The 20100-nt window shown below is 46.6% G+C and overlaps 1 protein-coding gene across 2 annotated transcripts in view; it reads left to right on the top strand.

Annotated features, from left to right (window-relative positions):
- The first annotated feature begins 928 nt into the window (after positions 1-928).
- SRC (SRC proto-oncogene, non-receptor tyrosine kinase) overlaps positions 929-20100 on the top strand; it is a 90397-nt gene continuing 71225 nt past the window's right edge. Inside the window, exon 1 of one of the 2 annotated variants that reach the window (XM_081867777.1) lies at positions 929-4355. The gene's annotated coding sequence lies outside the window, so the exon portion shown is untranslated. The remainder of the gene's footprint in view (positions 4356-20100) is intronic. The other variant, XM_081867778.1, reaches the window with a different exon arrangement.

Raw genomic sequence — 20100 nt, 5'->3', positions numbered from 1 at the left:
CCCCTGCAACAAACACCAGCTAGGTCGAGTTAGGGGCCTGAGCCTGCCCTGACTGCAGATGCAGGGATTACCTCATTGCCTTCAGCTGGGCCATCACTTACAGCTGCTCCACTACCGGTTTGGTCAGGGGAGGCTGAGGTGGCCCCTGGGTCTAGTAACCCACCGATGTCTCCTGAGCTGCAGAGACTCAGGTCTGAGAGAAGGAGAGAACTGAGTACTCGCAGGAGGAGTGCTCGCCTTCGGGTGAAACAGGGAGGTGAGTCGCTGGGGGATCAGGACCGTCTGTTACCCCGACAAAGATAAAAAGCTGTTGAATCCCGCCCCAGGTTGCGGGAGCAACATTGCTGTATGCCAGACCCTGCCTGAGATCCTGTACCTGCCCTTGCCTGATTTCCTGCCTCGTCCCTGTCGGACTGACTCCTAGTGGAACCTACGGATTCTGGACCGGACCTGGACCATGGTTCTCGGGTTACCCCCAGGCCCAGCACACATTCTCCCTTGGGAGATTGTGGACTCTCCTTCCTTGGAGGTTTTTAAGCAGAGGTTGGATGGCCACCTGTCATGGATGCTTTAGCTGAGATTCCTGCCTTGCAGGGGGTTGGAGTAGAAGAACCTTAGGATCCCTTCCAACTCTACCATTCTATGATTCTATCTAAAGGCTGCATCTGTCATATGAGGATAGCACAGAGTCTTCTTGACATTCATTGCTCTGCACACTTTTGCCTCTGCCCCCGCTCACCATTGGCCTGTGGCCCCCGGTTGAATAAAAGGAAACACAGCCCTCAAGCTGAAAAAGATTCCCCACTCCTCTCAAAGCCTAATAGATGTATTGTAGCTTTAATGGACTAGAGCCCATTTCATCAGATGCATAGACTCCATGGAAGCTCACACAACAATAAATCGAATCATCTTAGTGTCTCTTAACTCCTTTTATTGCTTTTTGCTGTCACAGACTAATATAGCTACCCATTCTGAAATACATCCCATTTGCAGGGTTAGCACCAACTGATCAGCGAAGAATAAAATAAAACATTTAAAGTATGCAAAGGGTGTGTTTCCTTCTGCCGGTGTGCACAGATAGCGCCTTATCCTATGCGCCACTTACTTGACTTGAACATTAACTCCCACAGAGCTCAATGACGATTTCTCCCAAGTTAATATTCATCAGAGTCCAACCTTAGAATTAGAAGGCGCAGTTTCTGGGTCAGGAAGCTTGACTTCTAAATCCAGGCGGCTTTGAGTCCCATCATCTCATTTTTTACGAATTTAATGCTGGCAACATGCAAACTAGGTTACTAGATCAGAAATCAAATGGCAATGTAATACCATACTGAGAGAGATTGTTAAAACAAAGCCCTGTCATTATGAACATAGGAAATGTGAATCCTTGAGGCAGGCAAACAGCACTAGTCACAGGGAGGAAAGGGGGCTGGGGAAGACAGCTGGAAACTCCTTAAACCGTGGATTAATAAATAATAATACAACAGATTATTCAGGCTTTGCTGGAAGGAAAAACATGCATTTATAATATTTCACACAAGGTTGTGATCTGCCTCAATAGCTCAGTTGCATTCCGTGAAACCTAAGAGCAACTGCTCTGTTTAGATTTCAATTCAGCATTAGCCTTAAGGCGTTGGATGAGTTACAACATACTTAAAAACCAACAAACCAAAATAAAATCATTGCATACTAGGTGCCCACATGTAAAGTGGTTCCCCATGTTTAATCTCTTTTCCTCTCACAACAACTTTAGCCCTAATCCATCAGGAAGTCCTCTTGTACAAGCCCTGCTGAAATCAAGGAGGCCACATTCGCACTTTGTACTAGGGAGGCTCTGGGTAAAGCTAAAACTGCAATTCTATGCACACTTACCCTGGTGTAAGTCCCTTTGAACTCAGTAGAATTTACTTGCAAGGAGCCAAGGCTTTATCAGAATTATAAATGCTACGTGTGGTTATAATTAAGAATACTTAGTATTTATACTGAATGCAAAAGCAAGTTGCTTCACAGATATTAAGCTGCTGCAATTCTTGCAACAGCCCTGCAAGGTGGGTCAATATTATTATTCCTATGTCGCAGATGGGGTGCTTAAGGCTAAGAAAAAGTGACCTGCCTAAGGCATTCTAAGTGAGTTCATGATTCAAACTGTGGACTTGCAGCTTTGTGGTTTGGTCTCTGGGGTGAATGTCATACCAGATCTCTGAAATACATCCCACTGAGATCACTTTTCTTAGAGAGAAGCACATCAAATAAGCTGAGCAAAGGAAAAGGTACACTACATTGGTATGCATGGCTAAGGGCTAAACTGCCACAGTCCCTTTATTATCACCAACCAAAATATCACAACACAGTGAGCAAGCATTTGAGTCCACCAGAGATCTTCATCAGGCTGGGTGTTATGCAAGGCGGCTTGCTATTGAAGCAATAACGTTTGCATTGGTTTGTTTGTTTTTTAATTTAGAATGGTCATTTTTGTTATAGAGTTACAGAACTATAAAAATCAAATGGGGAACAGCTTGGTTGGTAGAGCATTAGATTCTTAATCTCAGGGTGGGTTTGAGCATTCCTGCATTGCAGGGGGTTGGACTAAATGAACCTTGTGGTCCCTTCCAACTCTACAATTCTATGATTCTAGTCTATGGCTCTCCAGAAGTTGTTAAACTCCAACTCCCAGCATCCCCAATAGTATCAGCAACTGTCAAGGAGCATAGGAGTTGTAGTCCAATCACACCTGGAAGTTCCCAGGTTGCTTATACCTTTTAGAAAACTTTTAAAGAGGCGTGGCTGTGGAGGCATGAATTCACCACAGCACCTCTGAGTCCTATGCACACATAAATGGCAGAAAACTTCTATTTCACTCATGCATGGGGACTTCAGTATAAACAAGTATGGGGGGTGGTTAGGCTTCGCAGCTGCCATCCTAGGCATACTTCCCTAGAAATAAACCCATCAGTGGGATTTACTTCCGAGTAAACGGACCTGGGCTGCTTGGTTGCAGCTTAGCCCAGCGCGCAAGAAGGGGGAACAACTGGGAACCAGGGCCGACCACCCCACAAGGCAAGCTGAGATCTTGTCTGCGTAATTCTTGGCGCTGCGGAACCTCGAAGCCTGTTCAGTTCCCTGCTTAAAAGTCCACCATCCCCCTCGAGCCAAGCCTTCTCCAAGCGCTGGCCGAGCCGAAAAAAGACACCCACGACGTCAGTTCGCTGCTTGCGGACGTCACGCCTTTGCTCACAACTACGCCATACCCTCTCCAACTCAACTCCCCCGGCAGGCAGGCAGAGCCACCGCGGGCTCCATTTTTTGTTGTTGTTCCCGTCGCCTCTTTTAGAAAAACTAAGCGGGTGGATGATCCCCGGTGATGATGATGATGATGATGATGATGATGGAGGCGAGGAGGAGGCGGCAGCTAGCGAAGGAAGGCGGGGGAGTTCCCCTCCCTCCTTAAAAGCCGCTTCCGGCCCCGCTGCCATATTCCTTTTTTGGAAGGGGGAGGAGGAAAAAGAAACCGAGAGAGAGAGAAATGAAATACTGTATAAAACAAGGCAGTCGAGGCTGACGGTGGTGGCAGCCGCGGCGTTTGGAGAGACTCTCATAGCGTAGCGCGTCGACGCCAGGGCGCCCGGTGCCACGGGGACGGGCCTAAGGAGTGGCGCTGGTGGCGACGAAGCTTTGGATTCCTTGCTGGATGCTTCTGCCGGAGAAGAGCTTGAGGGATCTCTGGTGGGGGCGGAGAGAGAGGAGACGGTGTCGGAGGCGCAGGCGGGCGTGTACCTCGGCTGCTGACCTCACTTCTCGAAAGCGCTCCAAGTTCACCATCCCTCTCCAGCCATTTGCCGATCTCCAGCCTTCTGCGCACCGGGAAAGGTTGCTGTGGGGCAAAGGCATCAGGAGACCGGCTCTGTAAAGGCGCACGCCTCTCTGGAAAGAGAGAGCGAGCGCGAGCACGCGCTTCCGGCGCGCACACACACACACGCATCCTCCCTCCCATTTACTAGCTCGCTCCACACAAAGCGAGCGCCTTGGTTTCTCTTCCATCGCGGCTCTTTCCAAGCTATATGTGCGAGAGGAACTCCGGAGCGCGCCGGCTGGCCAGCGCCTGAGCTCTCCGGGTCCTGCCTTTGCGCGCCGTCTCGCCTCTCTGCGATCCCGCCCCCCGCCCGCCTTTTTTTTTTTTTAATCGGAGCCATCGATTCATTTGTTTGCTCCCTGCTTGTCCCCGCTGAAGATCTGGCCGGTTCCCGTGGTTGGGAGGAGGAGACGGGGCGAAGGAAGGAAGCCAGGCGTCTCCGTCTGGCCCCCGCGAGTCTCTCTTGCCACCAGGAGACTTGAAAGAGAGAGGAAATAAAGGGAAGGTAAGTGTCTGCCGGGTGCTGCGGGGAGGGGATTGGACTGCTGTGCTTAATATCCCGGCGTCTCCGGCCGGGCGTGATCTTGACTAACTAAGCCTTGGTTGCAACTGACTAAGCGAGCTTTGTTAATATCCTGTTCTTGGAGAGAGGAGGAGGAGGAGGGAGACTGCACGCGAAAATCAAAGCCGCAGGACCAGCAAACGTTATTGCTGCTCCCCCTGAACCCCTCGATTTCTTTTGATAAAGGCAGCAATCATTCCCTGCGAGTGGCACAGATGGATTAAGTCCCGAGGTCTCTTTTGTTTTTTAAAGGAGGCAACGAAAGGTGTCTCCTGATACGAGTTGTTGTGATGGTTCTGCTTGCTCGGTTTGGGCTTTTGTTTGGGGAGGGGCGCGTGGAAGGTCGAAACCGCCCGGAAAGGAAGCGAAGAGTCTTTCCCCGGATCGTGTTGTGCGCGACTTGGTTCCGATACACTTTCTTTTGTTATGATTCTCCGTCTGCTTCGGCGGGCATGATGCGCCGCTCGCTCCCTAATCTAGGACTGTACTTTCTCTCCCCCACCCCACTCCCACTCTCGTAGTATATATTCAACCCAATCTCTTGGGCAAAGGAATAAGGTGGGGGAGAGGGGTAATCTGGGAGCTGTATCTAGGCCAAAATATGAAATATTTATCATGCCCGCTTCGATGGTTTTTCCAGTCCAGCTCCTTTTATTTTTTAATTTGAGACTGGTAAAATATTCATTTTCAGGGGGGCGAGAGAGTACGAGTGTTTGTGTTTATGTTGTGGCAGTATCGTTCTAGGAGCACGCCTACAACGCTTCTCTTTAACCTGGTCACGCCTTAAAACTGGTGGCAGCCTGGCAGGATTTAATCTCGTGCAAAATTGGGGTGCTACTTAATTAACTAATAAATGGGGAGATCGCCGCCTCGTAACTTCTCGCTGCTGCTTTTATTGTGTGTGTGTGTGTGTGTGTGTGTGTGCGCGCGCGCGCGCTCGCGGCGTGAAGCCGGCGGATGCAATGTGAGGCAACCCAGTTTATTGTCACATAAAGGCGACGTCCGTCATTCTCCAGGAGCGGAGGTTGGGCAATCTTCCCGAAGACCTTTAAGTGAGAAGGGCAAAACGGTGTGTGTGTGTGCGCGCGCGCTACTCTGAAAAATTGCAAAGAATTCGAGAGGGGAGCAGAGTTAACTCCTTAGTAGCTGCCAGAGAAAAGAGCAAACTGGTATGTTCTGTGCCAGTGGAGAGAGGATGTCCTCTGTAGGAGTGCCTTTTTTTTGTGTCACTAGCAAGGCTTCAGGTGCCATTGTTCTCTTGGGGGCTCTTGTGTCCAGTAAAGTTGTGTGTTCTCCCACTGCAGGATCTTCTTCTCCCTTCAAACTTGCTTGGAGTGCAATGCATGGAGTGTCCAGTGCAAATCAGGACGTCTTTCTGTCCGTTTTATCTCTGTCACAAACTCACTGGGTGGCCTTGGTCAAGTCCCTTGCTTGTCTCAGCAGGCATACGGAGAAGATCCTAGACCAAGCTTACAAGGTTTGTTTGAAGTCCTGCTGTAACATGATGTTACGGGAAGTGCTTCACACCCGTGGAATGTGCTGCATAAATGCGAAGGGTGAATATAATGAAAGGTCCTTTGGATTAAGGCTTGTGCAACCTCCTCCTCTTTGCAGCCTCTGGGAACCCATGTAAAGCCTCACCTGAAGGCCAGGGAACCCCTGGCATGTGAGATGGCATGTGGGGAAGAACTGCAGCAGAAAGAGTGGTGGGGAATAGCAAAACCTGGTTGGAAGCAAATGCACTCAAGCAAGCTCAAATCCAACCAGTATTTTTGGGTGACTTACATGCTGGTACTTGATGTGTGCATCAATACACAATAGGAAGGAGGAAGAATGTCTTGATGGATCTCTGCTCCGATTACGGTCATCCAACACCCTCCTTCCAACAACAGTCAGACAGATGTCCCTGGGAAGCTTAGAAGCAGAGCATGAAGGCAACAGATCCTCTCCTGTTGTGTGTCTGCAGAGCCTGGCATTCAGTGATATATAACATTGTTAATACTGTTGTCGCTATTAATCATCATCATTATTTATTAAACCTAGTAGTCACTTGTCATCTGAAAGGTCTCCAAGTAACTAAGCATTGAAGAACATATATTGAAATACTTTATAAAGTTAAAAAAAAAACGTATAGATCATTGACATTCCATACAGCTTATAAAAAAAGCAGCTCTCCAATAACAGGGATAACAGCATTGACAACACACTAACAAAAAACCCAGACAAAATGATATTCTCACCCACTTACCAGTAAATAAAAAACAAAACTCAAACACTGATATGCACCCTTCCCTAGCCCAGAAGGCAGCCATGTCAACCCAGGATATATATATATTTAAAATCTCCCTACCCCTAGCCAGAAGTCTTGGCCACAGGTTCAGCAGCTGCCAATCAGTGGGTTATGGGTCCTCCAAGGATGCTCTGGTGCTTTTCCTTGCAAGGAGAGCAGCAGTAAATGCAGAGCCGGGAGAGATGGCAAAAGTTTGCCTGCTCTGCAGGCTTTCTGGCTGTTGCTCCTCTCCTCTCATTGTTGGGGGCCTAGATTGGCATAACATACTGTGCCATATAGATCTGCGGTCACCAACCCTGTGCCCGTGGGCCCAAGGCATCTGCTAAGACTTTCATTGATGTTCCTGGCATCATCTGGAAGGTCACAGGTTCCTCCACCCCACCCCCCGTCCCGAGCTATCTAAAGTGGCACATAGGAATCCGCCTTATACCATTGATCAGTATTGCCTACACTGATTGGCAGCCGCTCTGTGGAGTTATCACTTGGGACATTCCCAGTCCTACTGGGAATTGCCAGGGATTGAACCTGGGACCTGCATGTAAAGCAGATGCTGTACCACTGAGCCACAGTATTCCCCAAGGGCCATGGCCATCATCCATGTCAGTGAATTCCACAAGCTAATTATGGAATGTGTGTAGAATATTTTCCCTTTTTGCCTGCCAGTCCACTTCTGATGCAATGTCAGTTGCCCCACATCCAGCATATGGGAAAGAACTGAAAGCTAGGAGTGCTTTTTTAAAACAAACGAACAGGAATAAACATACAATTAGAGTGACAAGACCCCTTGGAGATGCCCACATTTTTGGGTAGCATAAGGCTAAGCCCCTATAATTTTTACACTGCCCATTGCAATGAATCTGTAGTCCCTTTTTAAGGTCATACAAAATCATACAATTGTATAGATTGAAGGGACTCTGAGGATCATCTAATCCAACCCCCTGCAATGCAGGAATATGCAGCTGTTCCTTATGAGGATCAGACCTACAACCTTGGCATTATCGGCACCATCCCTGATCTGGAGCGAGTTCTGCCATGGTAGGATACTCTTCACTTGACTTAAATTATTTTTCTTCTTTCAAAAGCATGTGGGATAAGGCTTATCAACATCTTCCAAGGTGAACCCTTCCATTGTTCAACTGATTGGTTTTAAAGGGGGAAAACTTAGATTGAGAGGCAATGCTGTAATTAGAAAATGTTTGCTGCTTTCATTAGAAAGCATTCATAGTTGGCCTCTTTTGAGTAGATTTAGAGATCAGGTTCTTCCATTTTTGGGTGGGGGAAGTGAAGACAGATGGATATCTAATATGAAATGAAACTGGCTTAACAGCAGGGAAATGATTCACTTTTTCTGCCCTGAAGAATTCTGTAAGCATGTTGACTATTGTTTTGGTAGACTGAATCCTAGCTGTACATCTTAGACCCATAAAACTGTCATGTAAAATGAAAGCCGGGTTAATGATGGATAGTGGTTGGCATAATTGCATGCTTCCTGGTCCATACTTTCCCAGAGATGAGTGCACACCTAAGTGCATGTGCATCTTCAGTCTGGAATAGATGTGAAAGTGATTCTTCAAACATGGAACACATGGAACAGGAAGTTAATTGTCCCAGTCAAAACAGTTTTCATTCTGAGCATTCTAGAAACATCGGTTTCTTCAGTAACAAAGTTGGGTGCTGTTTAGGAATGATAAAATATGTTGCAAACCACTTGTTTGAGGTTGAAAATCCAGTGAAATATTATTCTGACATGGAACGTGGAAGTAACAGGTCATTGGAAAGTCACTGGTGACTGGCTCATGGGTGAAGTCTGGAATTCCCCTCCATCAAGGGATGACCTGTCAGTTGCCTAGAGGTACCCATCGAAAACAATGAATCACATATCCTAGTTATCACTATTCACATCTTCTCCTGAACAGGAAGGGATAATGCATACGCACATACACACCACTGGGCATTAAATATAAATCATTTGGGGGCTCAAAAGCAGCATTCAAAACTCCCATTGTTCTAGGCGCATTTTGCGACATGGAATTTCATTAGCGCGAGAAGTTCCTGAGCTCTGGGCACAGTCCTGCACCTAAGATTTCGGATTAAAACTGCAGAGTGGAAGAAAAGGAGGACCTTTTTCTGCCTCCCCACTTCCAGCTACTCTCTGAAGACTGGAGAAGAGACCCTCATCAGAATAATAGGGGGGTGGGCAGGGGAAGGACTAGACCATGTTTCTAACACAGCTCGAAAGAACAGGTACAAAAAGGAATGCACACATTTCCCTAGATAAAGAAGGAAATGAACAGCTTGTGTGTTCTATTGTTCTAGGACTAGATGAGGTCTGAAATGATGCTTCAGTCCTAAATGTCTGTCTCTGTCTGTGGGAGCGGCTCTGAGCAGTTTGCTGTGTTTGACATGTAGCTTTTCAGCATCTTCCTAGCTAACATACCCAGTCCAGATGTTGTGCATCCTTTTGGACCAGAATGCAGCCTGCTGATCAACTCTCCTGTCTTTCAGTTTTATGCTCATCTATTGTTACTGGTAGAAGGGTCTGGGGATCCCCTCCAGACATCCTTTTTATTGTACATTCATGATGGCATCAGGATGGTTCTGTGCAACCCCACTTTCCATACTCCAAAGGTTTTGGGGAGGTCACAACTGTTTTATTTCCAGACTGTGCATGTCCCATAGCTTCCTGCTGAAATCTTGGGCTGGTTTTCTCTTGTCCTGCCTTTGTTGCACCGTAGTGCAAGAGTGCCCTTCCAGATGCAGTAACATTAGGAAAGCATTGCAGAACAACTAATACAGAGGAATTATGTGTGGATGGTCCAGTATAAACCCACCATAGGGACACAGGTCGTGTTGTGGACTAAACCACTGAGACTCTTGCTGACTGGAAGGTCGGCGGTTTGAATCTCCGCAACGGAATGAGCTCCCATTGCTCTGTCCCAGCTTCTGCTTACCTAGCAGTTCGAAAGCACACCCGTGCAAGTAGATAAATAGGTACCACTGTGGCAGGAAGGTAAACGGCATTTCCGTGCACTCTGGCCACATGACCCGGAAAGCTGTCTGTAGACAAAAGCCAGCTCCCTCGGCCTGAAAGCGAGATGAGCGCTGCAACCCCATAGTCACCTTTGACTGGACTTAACCATCTAGGGGTCCTTTACCTTACCTAAACCCACCATTAATGTGCTATTATTGTGCCAATGCCATATATTTGTGCAAAAAAAAATTGGGGGGGAGGGGCCTGAGAAGGAAGTGCAGTGGAGAACATCTGGAATTGCAGCGATTTTAATTTATCAGAGGGAGAGGTGATTCTGAGTTCTGCCTGCCTGAGTTTCTGCAGTCTGTAGGAGTAAGTGCTGTTGTGCGGTGCCCATTCATTTGTGCTGGGAAACTGCCCTGGTGCATTTTGTGTGAGGAGATTAGATTAGCTTTCTTGGTCATTCATGAAACCCTAGGTTGAGTACTTATTATTGGTTTGCTAATGAGCACCAGTCTTTTTGGGAGGAGTACACAGGCTGAGTTCCCTGAAGTGACCTGATTTAATCCAGCTGCCTCTCTTTCCTTTGATAGACTTCTAAAGGAACACACACGCTATTTTTAAAGCCACTTCTACTAATGACTACACTTTAAATTTTATTTCTGGCATGAATTTAGGAAATTTGAACGGCTATCCAAATATCTATTGTTTCCTGCGCTGCCTACTTTACAGCTCAGTTTGTAGCTGGCGCTTTTATATCTGGTGGAGAATCTCAGGTGACCTCACTTCCTCAATGCTTCTGGCCTCCTGTTGCATAGCCTTGCTGGAAAGCCTCCTGATGATTCGCTTCAGCTGGTGTTAAAACCCTTCAGAAGTTTCCTTGAAAAGTCAGCACCTCTCTTCTGATTCCTCTAAGCTAGTGGCTGTAGTCCAGAGGGTGTATTTAAAATGAGCTATTTGGAACTGCTTGCTAGAATGAGTTAGTCAGAAAGCCTTTCCCGGAACTTCTGGAAGCAGCTTGTGGGTGTGAAGCCATCTCCCTGACACTCAGTTTTTATTACATGCAGGGTGTTTTTGCACTGGGGGAGCTTTCAGACATGCAGCGCTTCACTTGTACCTCGAACTGGAGCGGTGCAGATTCACAATGTTATGTTGCTGGTTTGAAAAATTGGTCTTGGCGATGCTCAGGCCTGAAGATATGGTGGTGCTTCTGACTGGGGAGGTGACTCTTTTTTCATCCTTTCATGATTTGATGGTCAGTGATATTAATAAAGCAGCCTTCTCTAAACTGGTATTCTGCAGACGTTTCGGGCTATAACTCCCATCAACTCCAACCAGTGTGTTCTGCACTCCATATTTACAGGTAATGGAGACTTGGAACCCTATGATGCAACCTTCAAAGCATTCAAAGAACCGGAAATCTAATGGACCCCCCCCCACACTCCAACCCCACCATGGCAACTCCACACGAGGGAGGTGGTTTAAACCACAGAGCCTAGGGCTTGCCAATCGGAAGGTCAGCAGTTCGAATCCCTGCGATGGGGTGAGCTCCTGTTGTTCAGTCCCAGCTCCTGCCCACCTAGCAGTTCAAAAGCACGTCAAGTGCAAGTAGATAAATAGCTACCGCTCCAGCAGGAGGGTAAACGGCATTTCCGTGCGCTGCAGAGGCGGCTTAGTCATGCTGGCCACATGACCTGGAAGCTATTTGCGGACAAACGCGGGCTCCCTTGGCGTATAGAGCGAGATGAGCAACCCCAGAGTCATCCGCGACTGGACCTAACAGTCAGGGGTACCTTTTGGAAGTACTGTACCCTAGGTGTGTGTAAGGAGATCTGTTTAACACTGTGAAGCAACTTGAAAAGCCACTCGTAAATTGTAAGCAACATTTCAAGGGAGGGGACCCCAGCTATTAGGATCTGCTTTAGCTTCTTCCATCTCTTGAAATGCACATTGCTAATCAATTGATTTTGCCAGGGGGGGGGGCAGAGGCTAGTTCTAGGAGCTAATTCACACAGCTAGGGCTGGTTCACAAATACTTCCTAGCCTAAGTGATGTAATGTAGTCCACCATTTGGGATGTCACAGATGATTTGGAGATGCTTTGCTGAACTGGTCCTGCCATGTAGGAGCATAGACACATATCCTATGCTTAGCTCTGTGGGAGCGTCTTGAAATGGTCTGCTCTCGACTTCTGCCTAGTCCATTTCTGTAATGGATGTCCTTTTGTTTTGAAGGATTAATATAATGATCCATATTCATCTTGGCTCTAAACACAATTAATGCCTTGCATTTTGAAGCATTATGGCACCATATGGCAAGCCACCCAACTCATAATGTCCCCTAATCTTTTTGCATAGCAACCTTAAAGATCAGGCCATTGTTGCCGTTCAGAGTCTCACCAGTGTGCTTGCTATCCATTGGTAAATGAGGTATGTACTTGAGGAAAACTACAAACAAATCAAACTGTGGTCATGTGATCTGAAGTGTGATCATAGCACAAGACAGGGAAGTGGGAAGTTTTGAGATCTAATTCTGTCTGTGATGTGCATTCCCCTTAGGAAATTTATTCAAACCTCTGTTATCATCAACTTCCCCTTTAGTAATATGAAGTTGAGATTTAGTGTATCTCAATCTGAGAAAATGTTTTTGAAAAATTGGCTTCCGAGAGTGCTGTTTGTGATGCTCCAAATGTACAGCTATTGGTAGGACTATTTCCAGACTAGGAAACAGCTATTTGCCTGGTTACCTGGAGCAAGCAACAGTCTCCTGGGTAACACGACAAGGAAGCCATAGCTGGGTTCTTCCAACATGTTCTAACATGGGGCTACTTTTGAAAACCTTAGAAAGCTTCACCTGGTCCAGAATGCAACCACAATGACGTGGTTGGGTATGCACACTTATCCCATTCCACCAACATCTGCACTGATTACCAGTTTGCTTCTGGGCACAACGTTTGGGTGACTATCTTTTATCGAAGTCCTAAATAGCTTCGGTCCAGGATACCTTGGGGATCATCCTGCCTGCTCCCTAAGATCAGAAGGAGAGGTTCATCTCCTTGTCTCACCTAGGATGAAAACGTATATGAATGAGACAAGAGAGAGTGAGCTTTCTTGGTGGCTTCACCTGTATTATGGAACATTCTGCTCCACAAAGTACAGTTGGCTCCTGTGCTGTTTTTTTGCTGGTTGTCAAATACTGCATTATTTCAGCAGGTTCTCATCGTATGTGGCAGATAATGTCCCCCCCCCCTTAGTTTTAATTGCTGATCCTGCCTCCTTGGCTGATAGTTTAATGTTTTTGTTTATTTGAGATTGCCATTTAAAATGTTGGGGAGCCAAGGGCCACATTCCCTTCTGGAAAATCTTTCAAGGGCCACGTTCAAGTAGTGGGTGAGGTCAGAGGCAAAGGTGAGTGGAACAAGACAATGTAAATGCTACCTTTTGCTCATTGGCCAGTTTCTGGACATACTTGCACAGACCTCCCCTAAAGTTTGCAAAAAAAAGTATCTGTGTTTAGGAATTGATTCCTGTAATTCTCTGGCCACTAAAATTATTTCAAGGGCACAATGTTGCAGTGCAGCAGGTTTTTGAAAGTCAGGCCTGATTGAGATTAGCTTAATTTCATAACACTTTGAAGGAAACAGTTTTCTCATCTTCTGTTCAGAGTGCTAAATTGTAATCAAACTCTTAGGAACATCGGAGCAGCAGCCTTATACATAGCCAGAGAGTTGGTCCATCTAACTCCCTACTGTCTACACCAGGGCTAGCCAACAAGATGCCCTACAGATGATGTTGGACTTCCAACACCCTTCGCCCCAGCCAGTGCGGCCAATGGCCAGGAATTAAAGGAGCTGGAGACCCAACAGCATCTGAAGAGCATCATGCTGCTAATCCAGGTCCATAATGACTGGCAGTGGCTCTCTAGGATTTCAGACAATGGTTTCTCCTAGCCCTACCTGGCGAAGGTGAGGGTTGAACCCAAGCCCTTCTCTGTGCAAAGCAGATGCTCTGAAAATGAGCTACAGCCCTTTCCCCCCCCTCTCTTTCTCTCGTTCTTAACCAGATGACCTTGCATCAAAAACCCAGCTTCATCACCAGATTACACAAGTCATTGGGCGAATCTGCACCATTATGGTCCTGCAGCTATAGCCTTGCCCTCATGGTGGTTTGAACCAGTCCTATTGTGCATTGCCAGTAGCGCATGCCAGTAATAGGCGAGGCCTTACCTGGCTTATGCCTCACCATGTTGCTCATGACAAACTACTTCCCCCCCCCCCCACTATGTTGCTAACTCATGAAATACAAATAATGTTTGCTTTGGGCTAGTCATTCTGATGTTGAGGTTCAGTCTACTTTTTTTTCATCTCGTCGTCTATTGTGAGAACAGGATGTTGGACTAGATGGGCCATTGGCCTAATCCTGCAGACTTTCCTTATGTTATTACGCCAGAGTTGCTGGATCTGAAATGGATATCAGAAGCAGTGGGAGTCCTAAATCTCTCACTTTCCTTCCTTGGGCATGGCACACGGATGTCCTTAAGAGTTGCAGAACCCAAAGCAGAGGGGTATAAATTTCTTATCAGAGCCATCTGGGCTGCCTTAGGTGTGACGCTGGAAGGGAGTTGCAAATAAAAAGAACAGCATGCATTCTAATCACCGCCTGGAGAAGTTCTGTTCTGCGTTTCTGTCTTCCAGATTGTGCATAGGCTTCAGGTGCCTGCAGATTGCTGCTGCAGTCATCATCTGCTTGGTGGGTGGCCTCTTGGGTCTTGGGAAGCTGCTGCCAGGGTTGCTTGAGAGGCACCCCAGTCAGATGAATTGTGGGGAGGCAAGGGAGAGAGGGTGGAGTTGCGAGGAAAACCTGGGAAAGGATATTCCTTGAGCACCAGCTTTTGAGTGCAACACTGTGCACTTGCTGGGAGGCGGCGGCAAAATCTTGAGTGGCTGCGGGACCTGATTCTCAGCATAATGGCTAAGAGCCTGAGGGTTGTCTCATCTAGACCAGATGAAGTTAATGTACCATAAGTTAGTTGTGTCTATTAATTTCAATGGGTCTGTTCTGAGTAGGGCTAGCATCTCAGCTACAGAGTGGGAAGTCCCTAGTCTAAACCAGGGGTCAGCAACCTAAGGCCCATGGGTCGGCAGCAGCCCACAGGGCTTGTCTATCCGGCCCATGGCGAACCCTGTCGCTCCCTGCCCTTACTGGCGCAGCGCACGGACCGACTTCTGGGTTGATGGTGCCTGTACACGGGTGCTTCTCCGACCCAGATGTGCACCAGAAATAGTGTGTGCACACACGTGCGGGATGGAGAAGAGCCCACCATGCACATGCGCACATGCTACAGTGGTACCTCAGGTTAAGAACTTAATTCATTCTGTAGGTCCATTCTTAACCTGAAACTGTTCTTAACCTGAGGTACCACTTTAGCTAATGGGGCCTCCCGCTGCTGCTGCACCGCTGCCGTGCAATTTCTGTTCTCATCCTGAAGCAAAGTTCTTAACCCGAGGTACTATTTCTGGGTTAGTGGAGTCTGTAACCTGAAGTGTCTGTAACCCGAGGTACCACTGTATTTCCAGCACACATCTTGGTCGGAGGAGCACCGGAAATACATGTGCGCACGGGCACTCCTCCAACCTGGAAGAGCATGTGTGCGCACATGCTCCGGCCCATCCTCTGATGGACAGAGTGTGGACTGACCCATCATCCGGTAAGCTTGCCTACCCCTGGTCTAAACTGTGCTTCTGCTATGAGCAGGTAGCTTCAGGCAGTTCTTGAATTACAGGAAGGGATATCTTTTTGTTATTGTGCCCCCTCAGCTGCTGCTTCAGAAAGTGACATAGTATGATTTGTGCCCTCCCTCCCCCCCCCCAATTCCTGCTCAAGAGCTCCCCTGCCTGGACCTTTGCACCATGCACTGCAATGGAGGGCAGCCAAGTCTGCTCTACTGGTCAAGAGCCTAAGAGTGGAGGTGTCTTGGGTCGCATTTGGCACAGTATTTAGAAACTGAGATATGAAAGCTAGGAACTAAATGGCACCTTCAGCCTAGATTATGGGCACTGCAATGGAGTGTCTAGGCGTGCTTTTTTTTAACAAGAATACAAAGCTGAAAATGAATGAAGTGTAGCTAAAATATTACAGTCATTTTTCACATGGTTTAGTCCTCATCTGAAGACTGCCAAAACAAAGCCATACTTCCCCTGCCTGTCTGCCCCTAATATTCTTATGAGGGTCCCTTCTCCTGTCTTCAGAGAGTGGCTGGAAGTGGGGAGGCAGAAAAAGGTCCTCATTTCCTTCTCGCAGTGGCAGTTTTAATCTGAAATCTTAGGCACAGTACTGCACCCAGAGCTTGCATTAATGAAATTCCCTGTTGCAAAAGTTGCCTAGAACAATGGGAGTTTTGTTTTGTTTGTTTGTTTGTTTTAAGTTTTTATTGTTAAAATAATTCAGCATTAATACACACATATTGCAAATATACAAACATACATTTCATACAATCCTTAAAAATGTTCAAACATACCTACACTCAATCCCACGGATAATTCCTTTTCCCATCACTATCCACCACCCCTCACCCCACCTTTGTGTTAGACTTCCAATCTACTCAATTGCAATTTCTTTCCACTTCTATTACTTTCTTTCACACACCCTTAACCTAATTTCATGCTGCTTTTTCTATTACACATTGTTATCCATCTTATTTAGTATTCCAGTATTTAAAACGGAACTTGTTTATTCTAATAGGAGTTTCTGATTTTTCAATATGGTTTTGCAAGTATCCTTTAAACACCTTCCAGTCTCTGTCTATCTTCTCTTTTGAGATCCTTCCAATTTCTCCCATTGTTTTGGATATATTGTAATACTCCAATAATTTTTTGGGGAGGACAATGGGAGTTTTGAACGCTGATTTGGCACATATCTACATGCAAGGCATATGTTCATAACTCTTGGTTAAAGCTCCCACTCCACCCTACCCCAGGCTTTCCAACCTTCCACACTTTATTTTCTGTGTTGGATATGCGGGCTTATTATTTTAACTCCGCACAGCCTCAAACTGGGCACCTGGCAATCTCCCAGGGCAACCATACAACTGGGGTCAGCCAAAGCCATTTTGCTACCTGAGATGGAGCAGAAAATGGCAGCAACCCTCCCAAAGTCACGGTGGATAGTACCCAAAACCAGGCTTGTTAGCTGAGGCACGCAGCTTGACAAACATCCCCGCCCCGCCCCCCCCCCGGCAGTGAAAATGCAAGAGTAACAGCTCACACTTTGCTACCTTCTCATGTTCTTTAAAGTCAGTTGCCCAAGGCAGCCGCCTAACTCTCCCTAATGGTAGGGTCAACTCTCAGGTTCCTTCAAATAGTTTTTTGTTTTTTTAAAAAAAGTTTTAATACAGGGGTATAGAACATTTTTGTACCAGTGGGCCAATCTTTTATCACCCATCACCCTGTAGGCCAACTTAGGCAGGTGGGCAGGGACATCCATGTGGCATCAACTATCATTAAAGTTGGCTCATGGGCTTGCAGCTGATTCTCAGAGAGTTCAATCCTGCTTTTGGCAGGGATCAGCCTGCACCACTACCTGCCTCACACCTGGTATCACATAGGGCATCAGGTGTGGAGCAGGTGGGTGTGGCTTTTTGGGAAATGACCTTGCAGGCTAAATGGGAAGGCTGGGAGGCCCAAATGTGGCCCAAAGGCCAGGGTTCACCACCCCTGCTTTAGTTACACTAGTTTTGGGACAGTGACACCCCACATCTAGGGGTAGCAGGCTAGCTTAGGGGATGCAGACCAGGCCACGTGATGCATACAATTCAGTCGTCCAACAGTTTGCTCATCCGCCATCTGGCATCTGACGCCTGAGGCAGCCACTCCACTCTGCCTGATGGTAGATCGCCCCTCACACCAAGAATGAGAAAAGAAGTTTCAAAAGCCTCAGGGTATGTCCTGGGTAGAGTGAAAGGCTATCATTGCACTTGCCAGTACAGTCATACCTTGGAAGTTGAACAGAATCCATTCTGGAAATCCGTTTGACTTCCGAAACATTCAGAAACCAAGGCATGCTGGACGTTTGGATTTCAAAAGAACGTTCACAGACTGGAACACCCACTTCCAGATTTGCGGTGTTCGGGAACCAAAACGTCCGAGTGCCAAGGCATTCGGCTTCCAAGGTATGATTGTATTGAAGAGTATTCAAATGCTGATATGGGGATAGCAAAGGTGTGAGCCGAACTTTTCCATATTGTCAACAATTTTATTCAGGGGTTAATAGGAGTGCTCAAGAAAGGAAGTCCTAGAGTGGAACATGGATCAAGGTTGGCTGTGCTGTCTTGCAGTGGGGGAAACTGGTCTGGCTCTGACTCCAGACTTGCACTATTTACCTTTCAGAGTTGAGACTAAACATTCTGGAGTGTTTAGCCTGCGAGGTACAAAAGCAAGGAGAAATCCTTTGCTTTACAAGGATAGAGGTTTGATGCAAGAACTAGGGGAAAATATTATGCTGCTCCCTTACAAGTAAGCAACTTGTACAGAACTGCTGACCGGATCAAGTGACAGCTAGGCATTTTGTATCCGGGGCCCTTCATTAGGGAAAGAAACACTGTTTCTTCAACAACTCATTTAGCAGCATAAATTAAGTGAATTTGCCAACGTTCTGCCCGGACACTGAGGTCCAGCTTTGAGGGCCTTCTGGTGGTTCCCTCACTGTGAGAAGCGAAGTTACAGGGAACCAGGCAGAGGGCCTTTTCAATAGTGGTGCCCTCCCTGTGGAACGCCCTCCCATCAGATGTCAAGGAAATAAACAACTATCTGACATTTAGAAGACATCTGTGTAGGGAAGTTTTTAATGTTTGATGTTTTATCGTATGTTTAATATTCTATTGGAAGCTGCCCAGAGTGGCTGAGGAAACCGAACCAGATGGGTGAGGTATAAATAAATAAATATTATTAAATGTTTGGTCATGCAAATCAAGGCTCTGCTTGGAAGACCTACAACACAGTCCTTTGCATGTTTACTCAGAAGTAAATCACATATTCAATGGAGCTTTCTCCAAGGTAAGTGTGCATTGGATTGTAGCTGTAGATTCTGATTTCTTCATCAGTTCCTGGGTGACCTTGGCAATTCCTACCTCTGCATTTAGAGCTAATCAACAAGTACTTGTCATGGTTGCCAGTAAGAATTTGTATTGTATGTAATTAATTGTGCGACAGGGTAATATCGTGGTGCCACCCACACAGCAGTGAGTCCAGATACAACGCTAAATGGAAACTATTAGCCTTGATTCTAAACTGGTGGCTTAGGGCCAAGGGGTTCCCTTGGTTAGCTAGCTTTTGTCTGTCTGAGGGTAATACTGCCAGTCAAATTTGAGCAGGGTTAGATTGGCACATTGTGCATTTGTCTTAAGATAATACAGGATGGCAATGACCTGGTGATGGCATTGTGTGGATACCTCATGATAGGTAACTAAGCAAAACATGCTTGTTGCACACTAAAGTCTAGTGTGGAAGCACCCAGACACAGATGGGTCATTGACAAATTTCAGCAACCAATCAAGGAGGTAAAAGGTGAGAACCGGGAGAGATTTCTAATCTCTTTCTAGTACCAAAGACAGAAACAATGAAGGGGTAATTTGTATCTTTGTTTATGCAGGATGCTTGAAATAGTGGGACAACTAAGTTGCTATTTAATGGAGAATCTAGCCCACTGTGTTAGGTACGTTGGATCTTTAGTGAGCCTTTTGTTTTTGTTAGGCCTTTACCCACAATAAGTTTTATAAACTTATTCTTGATTACATTTTTCACAATGAACCATCCCAGGGAGCAGATTTCATTCACAGCTGGTGATTTTGACAGATTGATACACTGCTTATTGGACATTTATATTATGAAGAAAGTTTAATATGACCACCTTGGGAGTTGTCCTCTGTGCCATCAGTAATTCTGCTTTGTTAGTTGCAACACAGGACGGAAAAGTCCAATATGCAGCTAATTATCAAACGTATTGATTTGCTGCAAAGACGGGATTGGTTTGGAAATTGAAAAGCTGCAGGTCTATGGCTGAGTGGGGAGAGTATGGCATAGCAGTGAATCAGTAGTGCTGTAGAGTAAGCTTTCATGGGTAAGGCTTTAAGTAATAATAATAATAATAATAATAATAATAATACTGTTATTTATGCCCCGCCCATCTGGCTGGCTTTCCCCAGTCATTCTGGGTGGCTCCCAACCAAATATTAAAACCTGTAAGTGGCTGATTAAGGTAAAGGGGACCCCTGACCATTAGGTCCAGTCATGACCGACTCTGGGGTTGCGGCGCTCATCTCACTTTATTGGCCGAGGGAGCTGGCGTACAGCTTCCGGGTCATGTGGCCAGCATGACTAAGCCGCTTCTGGAGAACCAGAGCAGTGCACGGAAATGCCATTTACCTTCCCGCCGG

The sequence above is a fragment of the Podarcis erhardii genome (assembly GCF_964252035.2).
Source record: "Podarcis erhardii genome assembly, chromosome: 6".
NCBI lineage: Eukaryota > Metazoa > Chordata > Lepidosauria > Squamata > Lacertidae > Podarcis > Podarcis erhardii.
Note: the sequence above shows the minus strand (reverse complement) of the source record. Positions and strands in the feature narration are given on the sequence as shown.